Below are 24,061 nucleotides of genomic sequence, written 5' to 3'. Positions count from 1 at the left end.
GGCAGTGCACTTGTTTCTATCTTCCTTCCCGATTTCTCTCTCTCTCTCTGGGTAACCTTGTACCTCTTCTACAGCAAGGCATCTGTTTTTGTCTCTCTGTCTCACTGTAACCTTTCATCATCTGACACAAGATCACCTCTTCCAATACGCCCTCCCCTCTCAAAAGAAATTTTTTTTGTCTTGCAAGTACTTGGTGACCCTGTCAGTGCAGGTGCCACTTAAAAGCACCCAGTCCACACTGTAAAGTGTTTGGCATTTGGAAGGGCATCTAGCTGTAAAAACTATGCCAAAACTGGCCTCACCTGTGTTGTGCCACATAAAAAGCACTAAGTCCTCTCTACTGGGTGGTTGGTGTTAGGAAGCTGTAAAAATCCTGTCAAAACAGTTGCAGAAGTCTGGTGCAGTCTTCTGCCTGGCCGGCTCCTGTCAAACCGTCCCACCCATGCCAGCATGGAAGGCAGACGTTAAGTGATGATGATATACTCACATACTCAATGGACTTATGCATAATTTCTGTCTACCAAATTCACTTACTAGACATTTATCAGCCTAGGGCTATTGTAAAAAACACTAACAGGTGTCACACAGTGGGACTGAACCCAAAACCACATAGTTGCAAAGTGATCTTTACCACATAGCCATGTCATATGTATTATAACAGTGATGATGATGATGGTTTTGTTATTTGCTACAAAAGTACAGTAAGGATTTTTACCATTTTACATACACTGACTGCAATATATGATATGAATATAATACAATAACAATGCTTCTTTATCTGCTTCAGGAATACCAAAGTAAAAGAATGCTCCATAACATTGTCAAATGGACTGCAAAAGGAAGAGAAGTATTTAGGTGTATTATATAAATCTGAGATTCAATGAAGTTGTTGAAAATATATATTATCATAGACAGACCGCAAGAGAGAAGGAATAACACTTGATGCCTTTGTTATGATCATTATTACAATGGTCTCTTCAAAATCCTGCCAGGTCCAATCTTTACTTTTCATATTTCTTGGGTTAATATAATCAACTATACACTCTCTCCCAACATTTATGCTTTTTATACATGTACTAAATATTGTTCTTAAAGTAGAGCACTGGACAAATATATACATCACAATGTTTATTTATACTCTAAATTCAAATCCTGCTTGGTCAACCCTGCTTTTTCACAGTTTAAATTTTTTTATTTATTTATTTATTTATTCGGAGGTGGGGTGGGTGTTGCTAATGAAATAATAAGAAGTCTTAAATTGGCATTGATATAACTTGTGGCCTTGAATCTATGCTGAAAATAATTTTATAAAACTTTTCTAATATATTTTATATACAGGAGTTTTGTGTTGGTGTAGAGCATCAAGTTACATACATAACTATTTAAATTGTAATCCTGCAAACTGTAACTGATGATAATATTTATATTGCTTCTTTTTGTTTACTCATGTATAAAAGTAATGTAAATCTTATTTATTGTTAATTCCTTCTATCTATCAATTTATCTATCTATCAATTTATCTATCTATCTATCTATAAGTGTGTCAATAGCCAGCTGGAGGAGATGTCCTCCTGGGGCTAAAAGCAACAGTAACATCCACCCCTCGGGGTCAGCCACATTTAAGTGGCAAATATACTTCACTTTATCGTGCAGTTACTGTTAATACCTCGTTCAGAGATTTAACATATATATATATATATATATATATATATATATATATATATATATATATATATATATATATTTACAGACATGGCAGTGTGGTCAAGATGGGAATGGCTGTGAACTGGCAAAATCATTAGCATTTCATCTATCTTTATGTTCTGAGGTCGACTTTGCCTTTCATCCTTTCGGGATCAATAAAATAATTACCAGTTATGTACTGGGGTTGATATAATCGACTAGCCCCCTCCCCCAAAATTTCATGCCTTGTGCCTTTAGTAGAAAGGATTATTATTAGGGAGAGGGAGTAGCAGAACTTAAATACTGACTATAGTGCCTTGCTGTATTTCTTTTGGCTCTTTATGTTCCTAGTTCAGATCCTGCCACGATCCGCTTTGCTTTTCATCCTTTTGGACTCAATAAAATAAATTACCAGTGAAATCTTTGAGTCAATTTTAATCACTGGCACTCATACTTACTGGCCCTGTACCTAAGCTGGAAATAACAGTTATTATTATTTGCTTGAAATTACTTAGCCTATTTAAATGTCTCTTACCTTTTGTAGTCACTCTTAATATCTGACCAGCAATTTATAGAAATACTTGCACAAACATAGCGCTTGTAAATTGTGATTGAATTTCATTATAAAAACAATTATTGACCATCATCTGGATATATACTTAACTGCTCTGTTTGTTTAAAAGTTACAATATTTTTATTACAAATATCAGAAAGGTAGAAGATGGTAGAATCGGTAATATGTCTGGCAAAATGTCTTAAGGCATTTAGTCATGTCCTCTATTTTCTGTGTTCCATTCATGCCAGCTTTCATCCTTCTAAGGTCAATGAAATAAGAACCAGTTGAATACTGGGATCAAATTTATCGACTATGTCCTTTCCTCAAAAACCAAGATCTTATGCCTATGTTATAAATTGTTATTATTACTAACAGAGCTTATCAAGATGGTTACATGACAGAAATGGTTAAAATGCTCACACACACATATGTTTCATGCTTGAAATAGTAACCACACTCTACTGCCTAAAAAAAAATAGAAGGACCCATTGAAAAGTGTTGTCCTTGATAGACAGAAAAGTACAAATTGGTCATGGCTAAAGCAAACACCTTTCAGTTTAGGCCTGCTTAGTCAAGGCTGAACTGGGCTACACAACATAAAACATGTTTTATGAAGAAATGGTTAATAGGATATGCAGTCAATGATGCTGAAGAAAGAGGTACAAAGGTAACCTCAGGTGAGCAAGCCTGTGTAACTTGAAACAGCAGGACACAGGATATTTTATGGTGTAATCTTGACAAGAAAAGCATTACACCATTTGAAGTAAACAAAGAAATCATCCGGGATTCAAAAGCAGAGAGGATGCAGGATGAAAAGTGTAATATCTGTGTTTTGCAACAGTGCCTATTCATGCACTTCGGCCCTGGAATTACAAAAATGATAACATATCCTTAATTTTACACCACAATATTCACATTTTCTGAAAGTCTACCTTGATGATAAATGTGTTTGTATGTGTGAAGACCACCTTGGGGGAAAATGTGAGTGTGTTTGTATATATATATATATATATATATATATATATATAAGATGCAGCAAAATAAAAGCTCCCAAATCCACATTTCTTAGTAGATGTGAATCTGGGATTTTTTTGTTGCACCCTGTGTGTGTGTGTGTGTAATATATATATATATATATATATATATATATATATATATATATATATATATATTCATTCATTCATTCATTCAGAGTTGAGGTTTCAATCTGTTGCTATCTATTCTGAGGCATATTTTGTTTCTGTTCCTAGAAATTGGAAAACTCAAAGTAACAACAGTTTTGAATGATGAACTAAAACTTCATGCATTTAGCAATTTTGTAAATCCAAACACATCACATGTGTTTATTATTTTCCTCATTTCAGTCATTTTACCATGAATATGCATAAGCACTACTCTCAAAGGTATAGTCAGTTATGTCAGTTCCCTAAAACTTGGTTTTGTTGACTTCAGAAAGATGAGAAGCAAAGCTGCCTTGTGTATGATTTGAGCTTCTGAATGTAACTAAATATCATGAATCATTAAGTCCAACATTTTACTGATTCTATTATTTGATATAGCTAACACTAAAACAATCAACTAAAAGTCTGTAACATTTTAGTGATCCTTTGTCAATTACATAGGGCTTAATACAGCACACTATTTTCATAATCCCCCCCCCCCTCTCTCACTCTGCTGTTCATGGAGCAAGGTTGGTTACAACCATCTTGACTGCACTGAACTATAGCTAACTTGCTCAAGGTATACTACATCAAAATTTAAGTCTTCAGGGATGCTCTTACATGTTTCTTTTTCCTTTATTGCCCAGAAGGGGCTAAACATAGAGGGGACAAACAAGGACAGACAAAGGGATTAAGTCGATTACATCGACCCCAGTGCGTAACTGGTACTTATTTAATCGACCCCCAAAAGGATGAAAGGCAAAGTCGACCTCGGTGGAATTTGAACTCAGAACGTAACGGCAGATGAAATACCGTTAAGTATTTCGCCTGGCGTGCTAACGTTTCTGCCAGCTCGCCGCCTTACATGTTGCTACACGAACTTGTGTGTGTGTGTGTGTAAACAAACATGCACGTATGGAGCAGCTTTGCACAATCCTATAACAAATGCAATTATGTTTTTGTAAGAGAAAATATAACCTATATATATATGTGTGTGTGTGTTTATGTATGTATTTGTATATGTGAAAACATACACACATTGAACACTGAAATTAGTGTAATTAGTATTTCGATTATAAAATACCAATTATGTTTTCTCTGTTTAATATGGCTTGAATTCTACACACTAACCAACCTGTCTGCAGACATGATGGTTTTGGTCTAACTGTACTGGGTATAGGAGTGGAGTGTGCATCATTCTACCAAGCCCAAACCTTTAGTTACATGTGTCCTCTAGTGCAACACACACATACACACACGCTTGTTAATTCAATATGTGTATAAACCTTGTCTGCTTAACAATGCTTGTCTACAGGTATCAGTAACAAATGCTGTCATATACCAAGATTGATATATTACTGGGGACACACGCATATATATTAACAAAATGGTGGTAGTCAGGATTTGGATAAAAACTATTGACGAAAGCACTAAATAAATAGGTTTTATCCAAATCCTTACTACCTTTTTGTTAATATATAAAATTTGTCCACTGCTTCAAACAACATATATATATATATGTACACACACACACACACATACTTTGTTTTTGTATCTGGTTTGCAAGATTCTTTATGTGAATTTGTGTGTTGAAACAAATTTTGTTGTGTCTGGGGAAAGTCCTAGTGCCTTAATATAACACACTCACCAGTTCAATTTCCACTCATTTATTTATTCCAGAAAGTTTTTTTTTTTGTCGCTGTATTTGCGACGAAAGCTTTCTGAGATAAATAAACGAGTGGAAATTGAACCGGTTAGTGCACTATGACTCTCCCCAGACACAATATATATATATATATATATATAAATACTCTTTTATATATCTTCTCATATATGTGTGTACACATATGTACGGTACGACGGCTGTGAGGTTAGGTTATCTGGACTACTAACAATATGGTCAAGAATTCAAACTTTATTGTACGACCTCTTATGCTGTACCTATTAGCAAGGGACATAACTCTGCTGCACTATTCCTGACTGACGAAAAAAACGCTGGTTTCCCTCAACATTGTAGTTAAGTGGTTTATGTTTATAAGCGACGTCGAGCTGTAATAATTTTTGCTCTAACTAAAATTTATCCAGTGCTATAATTTAAACACAGACGTAAAACAGTTGTATACATTTATATATATATATATGTATTTTTATTATTTTATTAACATTTATGAAATTCAATTTAAATTTGTACTGTAAAACTATAAAATCTTATTAAATGAAAAACAGATAATTGTTTTAAAGAGTTGTTTTATTTCAATGTTGAATTAATACATAACATAAAATCTAACGTCATCAGAACTTTATAAATTTCTGAGAGAACATTAAATGATTTTTTTATAAATTTTCAAATAGTATATCTTGAATCACACAAATAAAGCTATAAAGAAACAGTGTGTAAGTGTCAGGTTGAAAAACTCTTTTGGAAAGAGAAAAGTTGAAGGCAAACTTTGATCTTCTATCCAAAAGGATTTTTCAAGCCAACCCAGTATTTATATACTATTATTTTTAGCTTGTATGTGCTTCAAGATATGTTTCTTTGTGAGAACTGATCACAATATTTCATGCCTGGACCATCCATCCATCCAACCTAACAATCAACCAACCAACAGTCTACCAAATCAAATATTACAATTTGTCTTTGTCTGCCATTGGTTTATCTATGAAGTCCTGTAAACTGAAATCTAACATCACTAATTCCTTCTATCTATTGAGGGAGCTTCTACATGGTCGCTTGACCCATAAGAAATAGCTACCAAATTCCCCTCAAATCAAGCACCACTATCTTATAAAAGAACATAGATAATATTTTCCAGATGAGAAAATGATATGGTTATTGTTGGAATGGCCATTGATCATAGATCAACTAGTCCTCACCCAGGGGATAAACTACACCGACAGATATGGTTGTCTGGATTTTCCTTCTCTTCTTGATAGTTTTTCTATCCATAACTTGTAGTTCATATGACATTGTCCATGCCAGTACTATCCTTCATGTACGGACAGGGGAACTGTCGTTTCTCTGGTTGTTCTATCTGTTAGAAATAACAACCATTTCTCCCTCAAATCACTCTGCTCCCCATTGCCACCACCATTTTTAAAAAAATGAGGAAAGAACACCTTGGATACTATGGTCGTTGATCACAGTGTATAAGAAAAAATAACAGACAGGATGGTCATGGTTTAAATCATCTTCATTTTAACCTCTACTTTTCCCTACTTGCATGGGTCAGACAATTTTTTGAGGCAGATTTTCTGTAACCAGGAACAATTATACTGCAGTGGAACACTTCATTCTTGGAAGATAAACTTTGACTTCTTTAGCTCATTTCTAAATTAAAATCAGGAATCAGAAGTGTAACCCATGCAAGCAGTGAAAACTGGACATTAAAACAATGATGATGAGGAGGAAAAGGAGAAGTTAGTTTTTTTTTTCAATCAGTTTGACATTTCAAACCAAACAAAAATGTTTTTTATTTCATTTTTTCCTGAAGTAGAGAGATTAAAAATGAATCTAAAAAATGTAAAAGTACACATGTAATTTTAAAAGAAATTATAATTTGTTAAAAAAAAATATTGAAAGATGTTAATTTCAAGCTTGCTCGTCTGGGAAACAATTTGTGACAGGCATTGAACAGTTATGGTATTTAGTTACCTCCCTTATATGTTTCTGCCTTCAGTTCCTGCTGGAAATTGTCTTTACATTTCAACTCCCTGGGGTTGATAGATTATGCGCTTGTAACCTCTGTAAGTTTAATCTAATCAACCATACTCTCCAAAAAAGTTTGTTTTAAGATGTCTTTATTAGTATTATTAGGTGTTGTAACAATAATGACATAAGTACTGTATAGGTGAATAGTTAAGAAGTTTGCTTTGAAACCATGACGTCATGGTTTCAATTCCATTGCAAGGTATCTGGGGCAAGTGTTATTTATTATGGCTTGCACCAAACCTACTTTGTGAATGAAATTGGTTTGACAGAAACTGTGCAGAAGCTCATTGTATTTGTAATTTAATGTCTAGTCTTGACACACTGAGTCTACCTGAGGATTATATGAAGGGTACATTTGTCTGTAGAATACTCAGCAACTTCTGTCTAGTGTGTATGGAAAAAGAATTTGTGTTGATGGATGAGGTCAAGAGAGTTGAGGACAGATCTTTTTCTCTCAGGACATGTCCTCATCAAGTTTTCTTCGAGTACCAGTTGAGGAGAAAAGCAGTGTGGTGTCTTCTAGTGTGTTTTATGAAAGATGAGCAACAGTGGCAAAATTTGCAAGTATCTACCATCTTTCCCACTCCAACTTTGGTCATCTATTTGAATTCAATATCTCTACCATATGGTTGTAAAATAAAAAAATATAGTGCAACATTCATGACTTCCAGAAACATTTTTTCATGTTATGAATTCTTGAAGCAGAGAACAACTATCCACACCATTCGTTTGCTGTTAGGACACTGCATCCTTCAAAAATATTCATTCTTCCCAAATTAGCTAGCATTACTCCTGATATGCCTATTCACCCATTCCTCTTTATGACACTTTTACTGTTCCCTTTTCTGTCTTGTGTTTTGTGTACTATGCATACATTTTTCACTTTCATTGCTGTCTTTCTTCACTTGACTTGTGTCTGCTTTCTGCCACCTCTTCTAACTTTTTCCTATGAGTTATAGTTCAAATGACACCATAACTCATTATTATTTTCTATGGCTGTAAGTTGGCAGTAGGGACTAGGAGAAGGGATTTATCTTTGGTTATGCAGGGTTGTATGTGAGAAACCCTGAACGTGGTTGCCCCTTATCTATTTTAGGAATTCTTTCTTGCTGTTGTTTTGCTCTATATTACCTGTTTATTGATGGGTCTTTCTTGTTATAGTTAATCTCACACTTATACTCCATGTACTCTCCACCTCACTGGTTTTTGTCTTTGTTTTTCCTCTTTGTGCTTTCTCCAATATCTTAGGCATTTGGAAGGGAGTGAGCTGGCAGAATCATTAGCATGCTGGGCAAAATGCTTTGCAGCATTTCTTCTGTTTTATGTTCTGGAGTTCAAATTTGCCTTTCATCCTTTATAATAAGAACCAGCTGAGTATTGGGATCGATGTAATTGACTTATCCACTCACCTCAGAACTTGCTGGTCTTGCAATGTGCCAAATTTGAAACCAATACCGTAGGTACTTGTGGACAATAAAAGAAACTAATAAGGCAGTGAGCTGGCAAAACGTTAGCATGCCAGGTGAAGTGCTTAGCGGTATTTCATCTGTCTTTACGTTCTGAGTTCAAATTCTGCTGAGGTCGATTTTGCCTTTCATCCTTTTGAGGTCGATTAAATAAGTACCAGTTACGCACTGGGGTCAATGTTATCGATTTAATCCCTTTGTCTGTCCTTGTTTGTCCCCTCTATGTTTAGCCTCCTGTGGGCAATAAAGAAATAAATAAAAGAAACTGATAGATTGACTGAAGTTCTAGAGTGTTGGAATTTAACATTTTGGGTTCACATCTCACCAAGGTTTCATCCTCCTTGGGGAAATAAAATAAAATACCAGTCACATACTGGGGATAAAAGTATCAGCTCATCCCTTCATCTCAAAACTGCTGGTGATGTGCCAGAAACAGAAACCATCCTGCCAATTACCTTTCATCATTTTAGCGGCAATAAAATATATATACTGAGGTTGATGTAATTGACTAAACCTCTCTTCAAAATTGTTGGTTTTGTAGCTAAATCATCATCATCATTATTATCATTGCTATCATTTGGGAATCATTAAGAGGTAAGCTGGCAGAATCAGTAGCATGCCAGGCAAAATGCTAAGCAGCATTTCATCCCTCTTCACATTCTGAGTTCAAATTCTGCTGAGGTCGACTTTGCCTTTCATCCTTTCGGAGTTGATAAAATAAGTACCAGTTGAACACTGGGATCAATGTAATTGACTTACCGTCTCCCCAAAAATTTCAGGCCTTGTGAAAGGATTATTATTATTATTATTATTACGAAGGTGGGTGAGCTGGCAGAATTGTTAGTGCACTGGACGAAATGCTTAGTGGTATTTCGCCCGTCGCTCCATTCTGAATTCAAATTCTGCCAAGGTCGATTTTGCCTTTCATCCTTTCGGGGTCAGTAAAATCAGTAACAGTTGAAAACTGGGGTTGATGTAATCGACTCATCCTTTCCCACAAAATTGCTGCCCTTGTGGCAAAACTTGAAACCATAATTATGTGGAAGTTTGAAAATAGTTCAGTTGACTTCTTTCTTATGTTTCAAAGTGACAGAAGCAGCTGTTTAACCTTTACAATTTTGAAGACGAGAGCTGCTTCCTTCAGTGGTGAAAAACAACCATAATAGTTAGGTTCTTGTGATTCTACCCTTTGTAACATTAAGAAATAACTAATAGAATTAAATATTAAAACAAAAAAAAAAAAGATAAATTAATAAACAAATGAATAAAACCACATCAACAACAACAACAACAAAATATATTAAAAAGGGAAGGAATCAGTTTAAGTAGTTTTATTGTAAATAGTTCGATTATTTGATTGTTAAAGAGTTGAACAGAGAGATAAAATGTCAGTTGACAAGAGTTGGTATGAGACTGAAGCTGGTTGTGGAATGAGAGCAATGAAGAAATAAAAATAAAAAATACAGAAGTAGAAAGTGAAAGAAAAACTGAATAAAAGAGAGGAAAAGGGTAATGCAGTGGTAAGGAATTCTTTTTTTTTTTACTATAAATGTCAGCGAGTTTTTATGTCAAACTCAACATCGTCATCACTGATTTCTTATTATTGTTCATTGGAAGATTTTCATTCAGTGTTCACCAAAATTACACAAATCTGTTATGGCCATCTACTACCATTGATTAATTATGTTTTTTTATTATTTTTTTTATTTCATTTCTTTTTGTCAAGAGCCAGTATTTATTATTTTTTTTTTTTAACAAATACACTGTTTTTGTAATTGGCTTGCAAGATTCTTGATGTGAATTCGTATGTTGAAACAAATTTTGTTGTCTTGGGAGGGTCATTATACCAATAATAATAGCAACACACACACACACAGTTTCAGTTCCACTTCTTTATTGTTAGTCAATTGGTTAAATGTCTAACCAACAAGCTAATCAATTATTTGTTTAACAAATAGTTTTTTTTCAGAAGTCTAATCCTGCCCATCATGTCTAAGACTTTCCTTTCTATCATCATTATCATCAATTTACATCTGATTTTTTGAGCCAGTTTGGATTGGTAATGAGCCTCACACCAATCCTTTATCATTAGACACATGCAGCAACAGGTGTTTTTTTTTTACAACTTCTCACAAAGCACTTTACAGCATTAGACACAGTAACCTGCTGCACATATAGCATCTCTGTTATCCTATATAAAAAAGAAAGTCATGCTCATGCAAGAAAGTAAAATGATTATGAATGAAACACCTTTGATCTCCTCAAGCAAGTCTGACATGACACTAAACAGCTGTTTGGAATCAGAATGATTATGTATTTGCATCTACAAAATGAGACAGCTTGGTTATGGAATCCAAATCTAAACATGTTATCTAATTTTCCACTTTTGTTTTCTCAACTACAACACTTTTATTGTTTTATTCGGCGATGGTAACCTTTTGCCTGTTAAACACATGCACTATTTATTTCATCTTCACTTTAGCTTTATTTTTATTATTCTTAGTTTATTTGTCAAAGTTCCTTTGTCATGCAAACTGTGACCTCTTCAGTGACTTTCTGTCCTACACTCTTGTTTTTCTTTTAAAAAACATTTTTGAACACTTTCAGGGATTTTCCATTCATGGCACATCTTTCCGTAGAAGAAAAGTTTGGAATTTTGGCATTTTCTCATAGGATATAATGAATTACTGACTATAATTGTTTCTTTTTTATTATTCATAATTCATAAGGTACAGGTGTGGTAAGAAGCTTGCTCCCCAACAACATGGTTTTGAGGTTCATTCCCACTGGGTAGCACCTTGGACAAGGGTCTTCTACTATAGCCTCAGGCTGACCAAAGCCGTGTTAATGGATTTGGTAGATGGTTACGTCAAGGCCCATATCCCCTCACCAATTTTATCTCTTTCGTCTCCAACTTTCACTTTTCCCTTGAGTTCACCTCTGTCATCTCTGATGCTTCTGTCAACTCCCTTAACATCTCTCTCCCTATTAATCCCCTCACCCACTTTCTCTTCACCTCCATCCTCCTCAAGCCTATGGACTCCCACCTCTACCTCAACTATTCCTCCTCCCATCCCACCCCACCCACGCCAAACAGGCCATCCCCTACTTGCAATTCCTTTGTCTCTGATGTCTGTGCAACTGCGACCAGAATTTTGGGACTCAGTCTCAATACCTGCCCTCTGTTCACTCATGGACACCCCTCCATCCTTGTCCTGTCCACCCTTACCCGTGCTTGTCAAGTTGATTGCACTACAACCCTTTCACCTTTTCCACACTTATCTCCCAACTACATCCTCTTTCCCCTCCTTTACCACCCCTCACTCCTGCCCCTTTGTCAGAAGATTCTATGGACCTTCTTTTGTCTCCAATCTGATCCTACCATCCTTGCTGCATTCCCCAATCTACCCTTGCCCTCCTTCAAATGCTCCTGTGATCTATGCAACTTACTGGCTTGTAGCTCCCACCCATTCTGAATCCTTCCCTTGCTCCAGAACAACTGCCACACAAACACATATACAACAAGCTTCTTTCAGTTTCCATGTATCAAATCCACTCACAAGGCTTTGATCAGCCTGTAGCTATAGCCGAAGGCACTTGCCCCAGGTGGCACACACTGTGGAAATGGATCTGAAACCATGTTACTGGGAAACATGTTTCTTAACCACACACTACACAAAGCCTATAAGGAGAATTTTTTACTTGTCAGGTGGTTAACCTCTTATATGAAGAGGCAAAGGCACGTGGCTTAGTAGTTAGGGTATTTCACTCATGATTGTATGGTTGTGAGTTCGATTCCTGGTGGCATGTTGTGTTCTTGAGCAAGACACTTTATTTCATGCTGCTCCAGTTCACTCAGCTGGCAAAATTGAGTGGTACTTGTATTTCAAAGGGCCAACCTTGTTACACTCTGTGTTATGCTGAATCTTCCTGGGAACTATGTTAAGATTACACATGTCTGTGGACTGCTCAGCCACTTGCAAGTTAATTTCACGAGCAGGCTGTTCTGTTAACCAGATCAACTGGAACCCTTGTCATTGTAACTGACAGAATGTCAGTTATAAAGGGACACCATTCAACACCCTGTTTTACTCAAACACATACACATATATGCATTCAATTAGTTAACAGTTATCTAGCTATAGTGTTTAGCAGCATAGCCATCCATACTTGAGATTATGAACAAGCACATTTTATCACCGAGAGTGAGGGGGTAAACTTGTACTCGTTAGCTATGAAAGCAGCTTATCTATAAGATCACTTCAAATAAAAAGCTGTTGGGCTGTTATGTCAAGCTAATATAATCTTTGATCTGCAACATTTACAATACACAATGATCTTTATATTGACTTTGTTTCTTGTAATTTTTACATATGGCCAAGTGAAGTACTGAAGTGATGAGCAAGAGGTATTTTCTTTTTTTTTTTTTTTTTGAAAACTTTTAGATCTCTATACACAAGTGTTTCTTGTTAACATATATGGTTGATATGTTAACCATATCAACCATATATGTTTAATTATGTTAAACTATCTTAAAAACCTCACAGTATTCATCTGTTTGTGCTATAGTTTTAGATTGTGTATTTAAGGCAACAGTGACAGGGTAGGTGGTGTGGGCATACTTCTAGCAGAGAAATAGGTTGATCAGGTGATCGAGGTAGTCAAAATGTGTGATAAAATATTTAAACTTAGACTAGTTTTGCAAAGTAGCACAGCAACAATTATCTCTGCCTATGTCTAGCAACTGGGTCTGCCAAATGAACAAAAGGATCGTTTTTATGATATTCTTTAAGGGCTGCCACAAAGACAAATGACAGTGACCTTATCTTTATGGCTGGTGATTTCAGTGGACATGTTGGGCAGCACCTGGCTGTTTTCCATGCTGTACATAGAGGCCATGGAATTAGTTCCGGAAATGAGGAGGGAACAAGGCTTCTAGAGTTCTGTGATGCGAAGAACCTAATGATCTGCTACACCAACTTCAGGAAAACAGCCGGTCACTTGACAACTGATAACTCTGGTGACCACACTAGCCATATAGAATTCGCTCATACAGGATCTGAACGGTTGTTAAGGAAATTTTGAGCTCTTCTTTCAGTAAAACCTGCTTTAGCTCTTTCAGAGAGAATGGAAGTGGCAAGTGCTTCCTCATTTGCTACTCCAAGTGCACCATAAATTTTCATTTATGTTGAGATCCAGTGATTGTTAAGGCCAATCCAAATGGTCTAATACACGCTTGTGTTCTTCATACTAATTTTGAGTAACATTGGCTGTGTGAATTGATGCAATGTCATCCTAGAAGGTTGCATAACCAACAATGTTTGTACCATAGGATGGACATGATCAGCCCAAATATTCAGATAATTCTTGGTATTAACTCTGCCATGTAGAACAATTAAAGGACTAAAAGAATTCCATGATTTGGCTGCCCAAATCATCACAGATTCACCTCCACACTTCATAGTAGGGCCAAAAGTCAGAGTTGAAGGCTACTTTTGTCTCTGGACATAAATTTACCCCAAAAGGGGCAAAAAGGGTGAATAATGATTCCTTAGAGAAGATGACGTTTTTTTCCATTGACCTATTAATCACTTCTGATAGTCTAGACACCATTTTTGCCACTTATTCATGTTGATGGAGATCTAGAGAATTTTAACAATTGCAGCTCTCCCATGGCATCCAGCTTTATGGAGCTCATAATAAATGGTTTTGGTTGGCACAAACTGATGAGGTGATTTTTTTGCTGCTATAGTTTGATGGTTTTTAAACACATTACATTTCCCTATTCTATGCTCTCTCTCTCTCTCTGAGATTTGCCTTCTGTTCAGTTATATGCTTGCCCGAACTGGCATTATCTTGATTTTGGAATGCTATCATGATTTCAGAAACTGTACTTCTCAAAACATTAAACAATTTAACAGTTTTAGTGAATGAAGCACCAGCCATCCACATTCCAAGAATATTCCCTCTTTTAGATGGGTCATGCACTTGCAAATGAAAAATGGGAAACAGAAGGCCATATCAGGAAGTACAAGTCATACATAATACATGTGAACACATATATATGGACCAGAGCAGTTTTGAATTTGTCTTTTAACCAATAGAAAGAAATAGTTATGCCAGCATGGAAAATGGACGTTAAATGACGGTGGTGATGATGCTGAGAGCAGTGTTTCCATTATTTTGTCCAAGTCCTGTATATCTATTATATCTATCTACCTACCTACCTTTCTGTCTGTCTAAAAGATTTAAGGAAGTTAAGTCTACTTGGCTTATACAAAATGATATATTGAGTAAATATGGAATGGTTTCAAGTTTACAGTTTGCAACTTATTTAAAAGATTAGATTGATAGAGGGATAGATTTAGTATGTTATAATTAAGTATGGAAGAAGTACACAAGGATATATTTTTTAAATACTAGAAATTTGATTAAACAAATGATTACACTAAAAAATATTTTAGTACTAAAAGATTGACTAAGAAATTTAAGTGTATTTGAAATGTGCATAATAATATTCAAATGAAGAAGCAATAATTTTGATTGACAGCTTGAAGCTAAATTAAAATGTTAAATATAATATAGTAAATGGGTAGGTATGAGTGAATTATAGAATTAACTAAGGAGTGTATTTACAGTTATATAGTTATGTTTACAGTGACTGCATATGGGTCCAATGAGAAAAGAAGTGGCCTTGAGTAGTCAATACATATTTTGTTTTGATGTTACACATCAGATGATTTCTGTCACTTCCGCAACATTAGACTTCAGCCCACCCTGTTTTGATAAAGTACAAGTACAGGTTTTGCGGTGAGTAGAAAAGTTAATTTTATTGGAATTATTATATTAGTTATTTAGTAATTTAAATTTCATGTTATAAGTTATTAAAGGTGTTTAAGTCGTGTTATTTCATTATAAATGGTAGTTCAAACAACAGTCATGTCTGATTTACAATGTTTGGGCACCTAGGATATTCTGAGTTTATAGCTGGTTAGTATATGTAATTTGTTAGTTGTAACTATTTGTCTCTGAATAGGTTCATAGTATAGGTACATTTGTGATTTTAGTGTATCTATGTTGATTATTTTAATTTGTGTTATTTGTATTTATTTACATTTTAATTTAATCTTTATAAATGTTGATTGTTGATTTTGTAATTTATTTAATTGAATTTTGATTTTGTAATTGAATTTTGTGTTATGTAATCAGGTAACAAGTGGTCAAGTTTGTAATAATAATCTGGCTGCAAACTACTGGATTTGTATATTCTCAGGCAATATTAGATCGTATGCTTCTAAGAGGCACCAAAATCATGTTGCCTGTTAGGCAGCTGAAGGGGGAATTCCTAGTTTTATTAAGTTTATTCCTTAGCTGATTATATTTCTAAGGTCATCTGATTGATTATTATATATTTGTAAGTATGGTTGTTTATAAATTATAATGCTGGTTTCTGATACTTATTTATGGGGTTTATCTGTAAACTTATTTTAGATATTTTTAGATTCTTAAGTCAGAAATTTGAATTGAGAATTGTTAAGAGTTCTTGGTTAGTTTATTTCGTACCTTTTTGGATTGAATTGGTTTAGGTTATTTCAATTGATAAAGGTGAGAGGTATAACTTACATTGTTAGTTCATTGATCTAGAGTAAATATTTTGCATATGTATGTATTTGTATATATAGGGATATATGTGTGTGTATATGCACACACACACACACGCATTTTTATAAGAATCCACAAGTTAGAAAAAAGAACTAGACATAAATTTACCAATAGAATAGGCATCGTCATCATCATTTAATGTCCATTTTCCATGCTGGCATGGGTTGGATAGTTTGACTGAAAACTGGTAAGCTGGGGAGCTGCACCAAGTTTCAATCTCATTTGGCATGGTTTCTACAGCTGGATGCAGTTCCTAATGCCAACTACTCCAAGACTGTAGTGGGTACTTTTTATGCACCACTGGCATGGGTGCCAGTTACAACACACCGGCATCTGTCACGACTATGAACTTACTTGGCTTGACATGTCTTCTCAAGCACAGTTTATTTCCAAAAGTCTCAGTCACTTGTCACTGCCTCTGTGAGGCCCAAAGGTCGAATGGTGCTTTTTACATGCCGCCAGCATGAGTGCCAGATATGTGACAGTGGCATTAGCCATGACTACGATTTCACTTGTCTAAATGGACCTTCTCAAGCACAGCATAGGTATACCAATAGGTATATCAATCTTTATAGAATACAGTTTATTGATCCATTTAAGCAAATCTTATCAATTGGTTTCACACACAAATTAGGTAATTAGGAAATTGCTCAGGACTACACTTGTCAGAATGGACAGTAGGGAAAGCTATGGTGAATATCAACCATTTTGATGAGTGCAGTCTTGCATAATCACATAATTACCTCATTCAAACTGATTATTTGTAAGATTGGCTGAAATGGATCAATAAATATTGTATTCTTTAAATATTATTTATATGCCTGCATGCATGTATATATTATTTTACTCTCTGTTTCAGTCATTTGATTGTGGCCTTGCTGGAGCACTGCCTTGAAGGGTTTTAGTCAAACAAATCAACCCCAGGACTTATTTTTTTAAAGCCTCGTACTTATTCTAGGGATTTTTTCTGTTGTCGAACTGCTAAGTTACAAGGACATAATAAACACACCAACACTGGTTGTCAAGCAGCGATGGGGCGACAAACACTGACACAATGACATAAACACACATACACACATATATATAGACACGATGGGCTTCTTTCAGTTTCCGTCTACCAAATCCACTCACAAGGCTTTGACTGGCCCAAGGCTATAGTAGAAGACGCTTGCCCAAGGTGTCATGCAGCGGGATTGAACCCAGAACCATGTGCAGGGTCAGATTATATATATTTCTTTATTTGTTTCAGTCATTTGATTGCGGCCATGCTGGAGCACCGCCTTTAGTCGAGCAAATCGACACGAGGACTTATTCTTTGGAAGCCTAGTACTTATTCTATCGTTCTCTTTTGCCGAACCGCTAAGTTACGGGGACGTAATACACCACCATCGGTTGTCAAGCGATGTTGGGGGGACAAACACAGACACACAACCATATACACACACATACATATATACGATGGGATTCTTTCAGTTTCCGCCTACCACTCACACGGCTTTGGTCGGCCCGAGACTATAGTAGAAGACACTTGCCCAAGGTATCACACAGTGGGAATGAACCCGGAACCATGTGGTTGGTAAGTAAGCTACTTACCACGCAGCCACTCCTGCGCATATATACTTTGTTCTATTTGACTGGACACCTTTCCTTGTACATACTTGCATTGTATTTTTTCGATTGTTCATACAACTGTCTTGCCATATTTCATTCTTCTGTGCCCTCCTAGTGCACATGTACTTCACCTACATTACTCTTATTCGACTGCTTCCAGTCTAAGGTGAGTGGGAGGGCTCTGTAGGCAAGTTACCTCCTTTGACAACAGGTTCAAAACAAGCTCAAGCTAGATGGTGCAAGCAGTGGTGAGATTCTGATATGAGGCCTTGCGACTTCCTCTTTTTGGCATCTAGACATCAGAAAGCAAAGACATGATCTAGTTTGATGCGTGGAGGCCATGCTCTTCTTCTGTGTGTTACCTTGTGTCTGCTAGTCACTGCGTGTCGTAAGAGAGCCAACAAGACTATATGTGCTTGCTCTACGACATCTAGATGCCAAAAACGTAAGTCACAAAGCCTCGTGTCAGAATCTCACCGCTGCTTGTATCATTTTAGCATGAGCTTGTTTAAACCCGCTGACAAGGGAGATAACTGCGCCTACAGTATACTTTCTCCTTATTTATATTTGAAAACAAGCAATGTTAAATCTCTGAACGAGGTGTTAACAGTAACTGCACGATAAAGTGAAGTATATTTGCCATTTAAATGTGGCTGACCCCTAAGGGTGGATGTTACTGTTGCTTTTAGCCCCAGGAGAACATCTCCTCCAGCTGGCTTATCGACACATATCTGTGTCCTGTCTATTTTTGCCAAGGGAAGTTATCCTTCCCATGAAAAGTTTTCCCTTTTTTTTTTTAAAGAAAGACTGCCTTTTGTACCCCACCACCCCATTAAAGTTTTTAGAAAACATTGCACACGGTGGAAACTTGATTTCCTGCCATGTCTTATAATTATAATAATGATGAGAAAGTAATAAAAATTGCGAACTTCTATTAAAAAAACTTCCTTTCTATATTATGTATGTTCAAGTCCCAATTTGCCTAACGTTAAGACCTACAATTGCCTAACTCTAGAAATTTGCCTAACTTTGGGACGTATATATATATATATACCACACCGTATATATTTTCCAATGTGGTTTAACCATTGACAAACTTTGTCTAAACATACCTTTGATCAAACGCATTCCATCATTAATCCGCCCATGCCCATCATTTGAAACATCGCGGGTAACAATGTCCAATATGTTGTCCCTCTATTGAGGTTTGAAGGAAATTTGGCTGCTGTTTCTCGCAGGTCAGTCACCACATAAATACTCTTTCAGTTTGTTTTTTTTTTCTTCATGGAAATAATTACTCGAGGCAGCTGACACCTCTCATTTAAGATGACTTTGTATTCTGGAATTATAATTTTAATTTTTCTATTGTTCTTCATCCATCTTCCTCATGGACTTTTGCTGCTGTTTTTTTTATTTTTTTTTTATCCCACATCTGCAGTGGTCTTGCAGACCTCTATCACAGGTAGTCCATCCGTGATCGGCGAAGGTAAAGAACACGCACACCACTCGTTTTCGGCGAAACAAAAACCCTAACTCTAACCCTAAACCCATACACTAATCCTAACCACCGGGTGTGCGTATTCTTTACCTTCGCCCCGTGATCACCTAGTCTATGTATTTTCCCAACAATATAGAATTTGTTGCTACATCGTCTGACGTGCCCTTTTCTTTTTATGTTAGTAGATTTGATTTGAGGGAGATTTGACTGCTATTTGTAGCAGTCCGATCGAGTACTTTAAATAGGTACGGGCAGCCTTTTTGGAGAAGTAGGCTGCATGAGGTATTACTAAAAAAAATTCAAGGAAACTTTTCGTTAAGTGTGCCATATAGGAAGACACGCGGGCAGCAGTTTGCCTGTGACTGACTTAGAAGGTTCCTTGGCTCCTGTGAGATGTTGGAACGTGCAAAGTTACGCCCCTTCTTCTGTATCACTACACATTGATTTATGACCTCATGACTTAGACCTCATGATCACTAGTTAAGTTCTGTATTTTAACCTCGCAATTAATATCTGTTGATAGAATTAACAGGTGTTTAACCAGAAATTTGAAACAAGTGAGTCCAAAGTCTCAGTTTTCAGTGTTACGACAATGAATATAAGACATAATGTGGAATATACGAAGATTTCTTTGTGCTTATACACGTTTAGCGTTTTCCGAAAAGCAATCAACTGGAAGCTAAACTAAAAAAAAAAACTCTACACCAGTGCTTCTCAAAGTAGGTTACAAGATATCCATGGTTTCATGGAAAAAGTTCAAGGGTTCTGTGAGATAAGGTGACTTTTTCGTTGACAGAAACTGTATGGAAGCCCGTTGTGTGTGTGTGTGTGTGTGTGTGTGTGTGTGTGTATGTATCAGGGCCGGCAACTCAGGCAGTCACCCGGGGCGTGACAAAGACAAGGAAATATCCTCGACCGTTAGCTTGTACACGCCGAAGTTCAACTTGCCCGGGGCGCCAGCAACCCTAAGGGCGGCCCTGGCATGTATGTATGTATGTGAGTGAAATAAATCTCAGAAATGGTTTGCCTTACACAGAAATTGCAGAAGCTACTTAAGGATACTGCAAGCTCTTCTACTGATGGTAGCTAAAGCTATCTTGATGATGGAAACCCTTCAGTATCATTGTCAGATATTTCAGGATCACAAGCGTTTCACCCCTCAGCCTATACGCTTCGACGGAGAGGATCAGCGAGGACTGAATTAGTATTCACTCGCATGAAAGGTCACACAAGCGATTTCAACCAAAACCCCTTTGAATTCGTCCAAACTGTCATGGCTATCTCCTAGGTGGCTTTTGGCAAGTGTTTAGGTTCCAAATTGATCCCCTGCTGGAAATAGCGCACCGAACTTGCTGGAAATCGCACCAGCCGACTTCAATGGAGAATAAAGTTACATGCCATCATTCGACAAGAGATTCATCTAACAAGTCTTGATAATTGACTTTCTTCGGGTGGTGAGATCCATCCACCTAGCAACGACAATTGTTTTTATGTTCCCAGTTAGCAGGAACATGTTTATTGTAGGGCTGTTACTGCCACCCCTTCCGGAAAGATGACTTACTCTTTAGATTCACTTGCATTTCTCAGTCTGAGGCATGATGCAAAATAGAAAACGTCCCCGCCAATCTGCTTTTGTTTTAGGAGCCTTATCATTTTCCCTTAGGAGTTTGATATCTTTGAATGGTGATGACCGAGGCTTCATTCTCTACAGGTCCGTCCGTGTGAAAATTTCTATAAGAACCTTATCGCCCCTCCACCTGTATCAGACTTCTTCCAGTGCCATAGGGTATCCGGTCAAAACGTGGTTCAAGGTACAAACAGTTGCTCCACACCGCTTGCAGGATGTGTCTTCCTGCTTGCCTTGGACTGTAAGGGTTATTTGGTTTGACAAAATATAAGCAACGGTGCGTAGGAGTGAGGACAATTTTCTCACGTCAGTACTTCCATCACTGAGTGGAACATAGAAGTCTTGCTGTACAGGTTAACTGAGTTGAAATTTGGGGTAACACTCAACCATTTCGCTGGAATTTACTATGCAATCTCTCCAATTGATTTCCCAGAGTTATAATGAACGACCACTGCAGTCTGATTATGGTGCCATACTGGAAGTGATAGACTTTTTTCCTCCAAATTGTTGGAATCTCAGATTGCTAAAGATGTTATTGGTCAATTCGTTTTATGATACTTAGGTTCCGAGATTTTCCTGGACTGAATTTCATACGTGACTATACGGTCATCTTTCCAAGTGAGCTCAAGATTCGCCATGTTCCTTGGATGGTTGATCTCATGACTGTTGTGCCATCACCGAAGATATCTTGTATTGTCATCTGTTTCTGGTTCTCTAGACTACTTTCTTCCCACCATTTATTGGAGGTTCACAGCATCCATAAACAAGACCACGGACAATGTTCACTCTGCCAAAATACCCGAGTCCTTGTCGTTTGGTGATGAAATTCCCACAGTGAACCTCATCTTTAACGAATATATGTGCGACATCACGAGCTTGACTATAGCTTCTGGTATTTGGTAGTACTCCAATACACTTTAGATTAGCTTGTGAGGCACACTTTGGTGGGCTTTGATGAGGTCCTAAATATGCTATAGAAGTATGCTATTCCTTTTTGCCTCCTTGATGATGTGGTTGATTACTGATGTAAGATCAAGGCACCCAGAGTATATCGGGACCCAGCATTTTTGGAGACACTTGTTGATGCACTCATTGGCGAGTAGATATGCTGTTAATCTTGGCAATTGTTTTATCTCTGTTCGGCACTGTTGTAATCTTAATAATGTTAGATTATTATAAAGCCCACTTCGGTATACACAGTATTGCTATTAGCTCTGTAAGACACGACTTTCAACACAGTCCTATTTTTTATTCGGCACTTAAGGCCTTAACACAGAGGGGGACACTACAAGGACAGACAAAGCAATACAATACGTGGGGTACAAAGAATGACTGATGAATGAAATGAATTACTTACAATGAGGTGATGAAATCGCTTACGAGTCCCCCAAAACTCGCAGTTTCATTTAACAGTTTTCTCATACAGTTAATGATCATATTTTTTTATTAACAATTGAAAGTGGCCACAGCTCCTCTACCGTTACTACACTTGGCAGGGTGTCGTAGCCCACGTATAATCCACTTATTTTAAACTTGTCCGGGTGTATCCGTTGCAGTCTCTGCATCACATACTCTTCCACCAATATAGCTTTTTTTTTTTCTTCAAACGTTTCAGGGTCCAGTTTAAGTCTTACTAATCCTTTTATTCTTGCAATCGTCTTTTCCAACTCTAAATCCTTGTCGTAAAAAATCACTGTTTTGATATTTTTATAATCAACTTTTCCAATTACCTTCCCTTCCATCCTTGCTCTTGTCTGCTCGTCTATTATCTTGTTCGACCAATTCCTCCGCTTTTCCTTTCTTTTCATTTTTTCGTGCTCTGTATCTTGGGTTCGATTCTCAGCTTCGTCTTTTTCGGTTTCCATTTCCTTCTCCGTCTTTTTTTTTTCCTCCTCTCTTTTTTGGGGGGTCCTTTGGCGGCGATTCAGTCCGCATACGCTTTCTATCTGTTTCTTGAGAAATTTTCTCGCACTCCACAATCTCCACCTGCTTTTTCTCCACCTCCTCTTGTACGCCTTCCACCATCTCCTCTTAACAGACCTCTATTTCATCCACTTGTACTTCTCTGCGGGGACACACCGCCTGCATGTGTCCCCTACTTTTACATTTATAACATATTGGTGGTCTTCCCTCCACCACAACTTTCAGTCGTGTTCCGTCGGGGAGCTCCACCTCTTCTGCTATGTTGTGCAGATCTGGCAAGGTTATGTGCACGAGCGCATCCACACCGAATCCCCACCATGGCCGACGTCACCTTACTTATTGTGACTGGATCATTCTACTCGTCACGTGGGAGGGGTGTACCATTATTACTAATTCCTACAACATCTCTCTAAGTTTTTCTTAGAACTGTCATTTTATTCAGCAATGATTTTTTTATTCACTCCACCTCCCCTTTCCGAGATTTTTTTTTCGAACAATTTAATATTTTTTTCTCTTGGCATCTTTTTTCAGGAACACTGTATGTTTTCTTTTCCTCTCATTTGTACGCCTGGGTTCAATCACTTGTCGTGACGTTGATACTTGGGACGTATCGTACAACCATTCCATGGGGTTCCTCCAACTTCTTTGGTTCAGTTTCCACGAATCTCTTTTTCAGTTGGTTCCTGTGTCTCTTTTGTATGCCTTTTCTACTTTTTACCCAATATATCATTTTACCTATGCACTAGGTTATTACGCCATCTTCCCAACCCTGCTTTCCATTCTTGTATGGCCTCATATACACCTTTTCACCAACTTAAAAAAATCTTGTTATGTCTTCCCTGGCACTTTTTCTTTTCTTGCCAGGTAGCATTTCATCAAAAATTGATTTTACTTTCCTTACAATCATTAGCTCCGCTGGTGAGTTACCTGCTGGTGTATTTGGATTTGGTGTCACACGATACACTCTTAAATATTGTTGAGTGACCTCCTCATTTGATTTTCTAATGGCTCTTTCGAAGGTATCGACAAAGCGTTCTGCCTGTCCATTAGATCTGGGGTGGTATGGCGCCGTAGTTATATGTTCTACTACCAACGTTTCACAATTTTTTTTGAATTCGCTCGACACAAATTACGTTCCATTGCCAGACACTATCTTATTTGGGATG

At 37.0% G+C, this 24,061-nt stretch overlaps 1 protein-coding gene across 4 annotated transcripts in view; it reads left to right on the top strand.

Annotated features, from left to right (window-relative positions):
- Window positions 1-24,061, top strand: part of LOC106875622 (3-oxo-5-alpha-steroid 4-dehydrogenase 1) — a 70,859-nt gene that overhangs the window by 6,807 nt on the left and 39,991 nt on the right. The window contains exon 1 of one of the 4 annotated variants that reach the window (XM_014923849.3): window positions 12,949-12,982. The exons of 1 other annotated variant lie outside the window; for it this stretch is intronic. The gene's annotated coding sequence lies outside the window, so the exon portion shown is untranslated. Of the gene's footprint in view, window positions 1-12,948; window positions 12,983-15,244; window positions 15,385-24,061 lie in introns of those variants that run through there. 2 more of the 4 variants (XM_089359552.1, XM_014923844.3) reach the window with 2 other exon arrangements.

This window comes from Octopus bimaculoides, chromosome 11, assembly GCF_046866305.1.
Source record: "Octopus bimaculoides isolate indiv1 chromosome 11, ASM4686630v1, whole genome shotgun sequence".
Taxonomy (NCBI): Eukaryota; Metazoa; Mollusca; class Cephalopoda; order Octopoda; family Octopodidae; genus Octopus; species Octopus bimaculoides.
The sequence above is the reverse complement of the archived record's forward strand: the minus strand, read 5'-3'. Positions and strand labels throughout refer to the sequence as shown.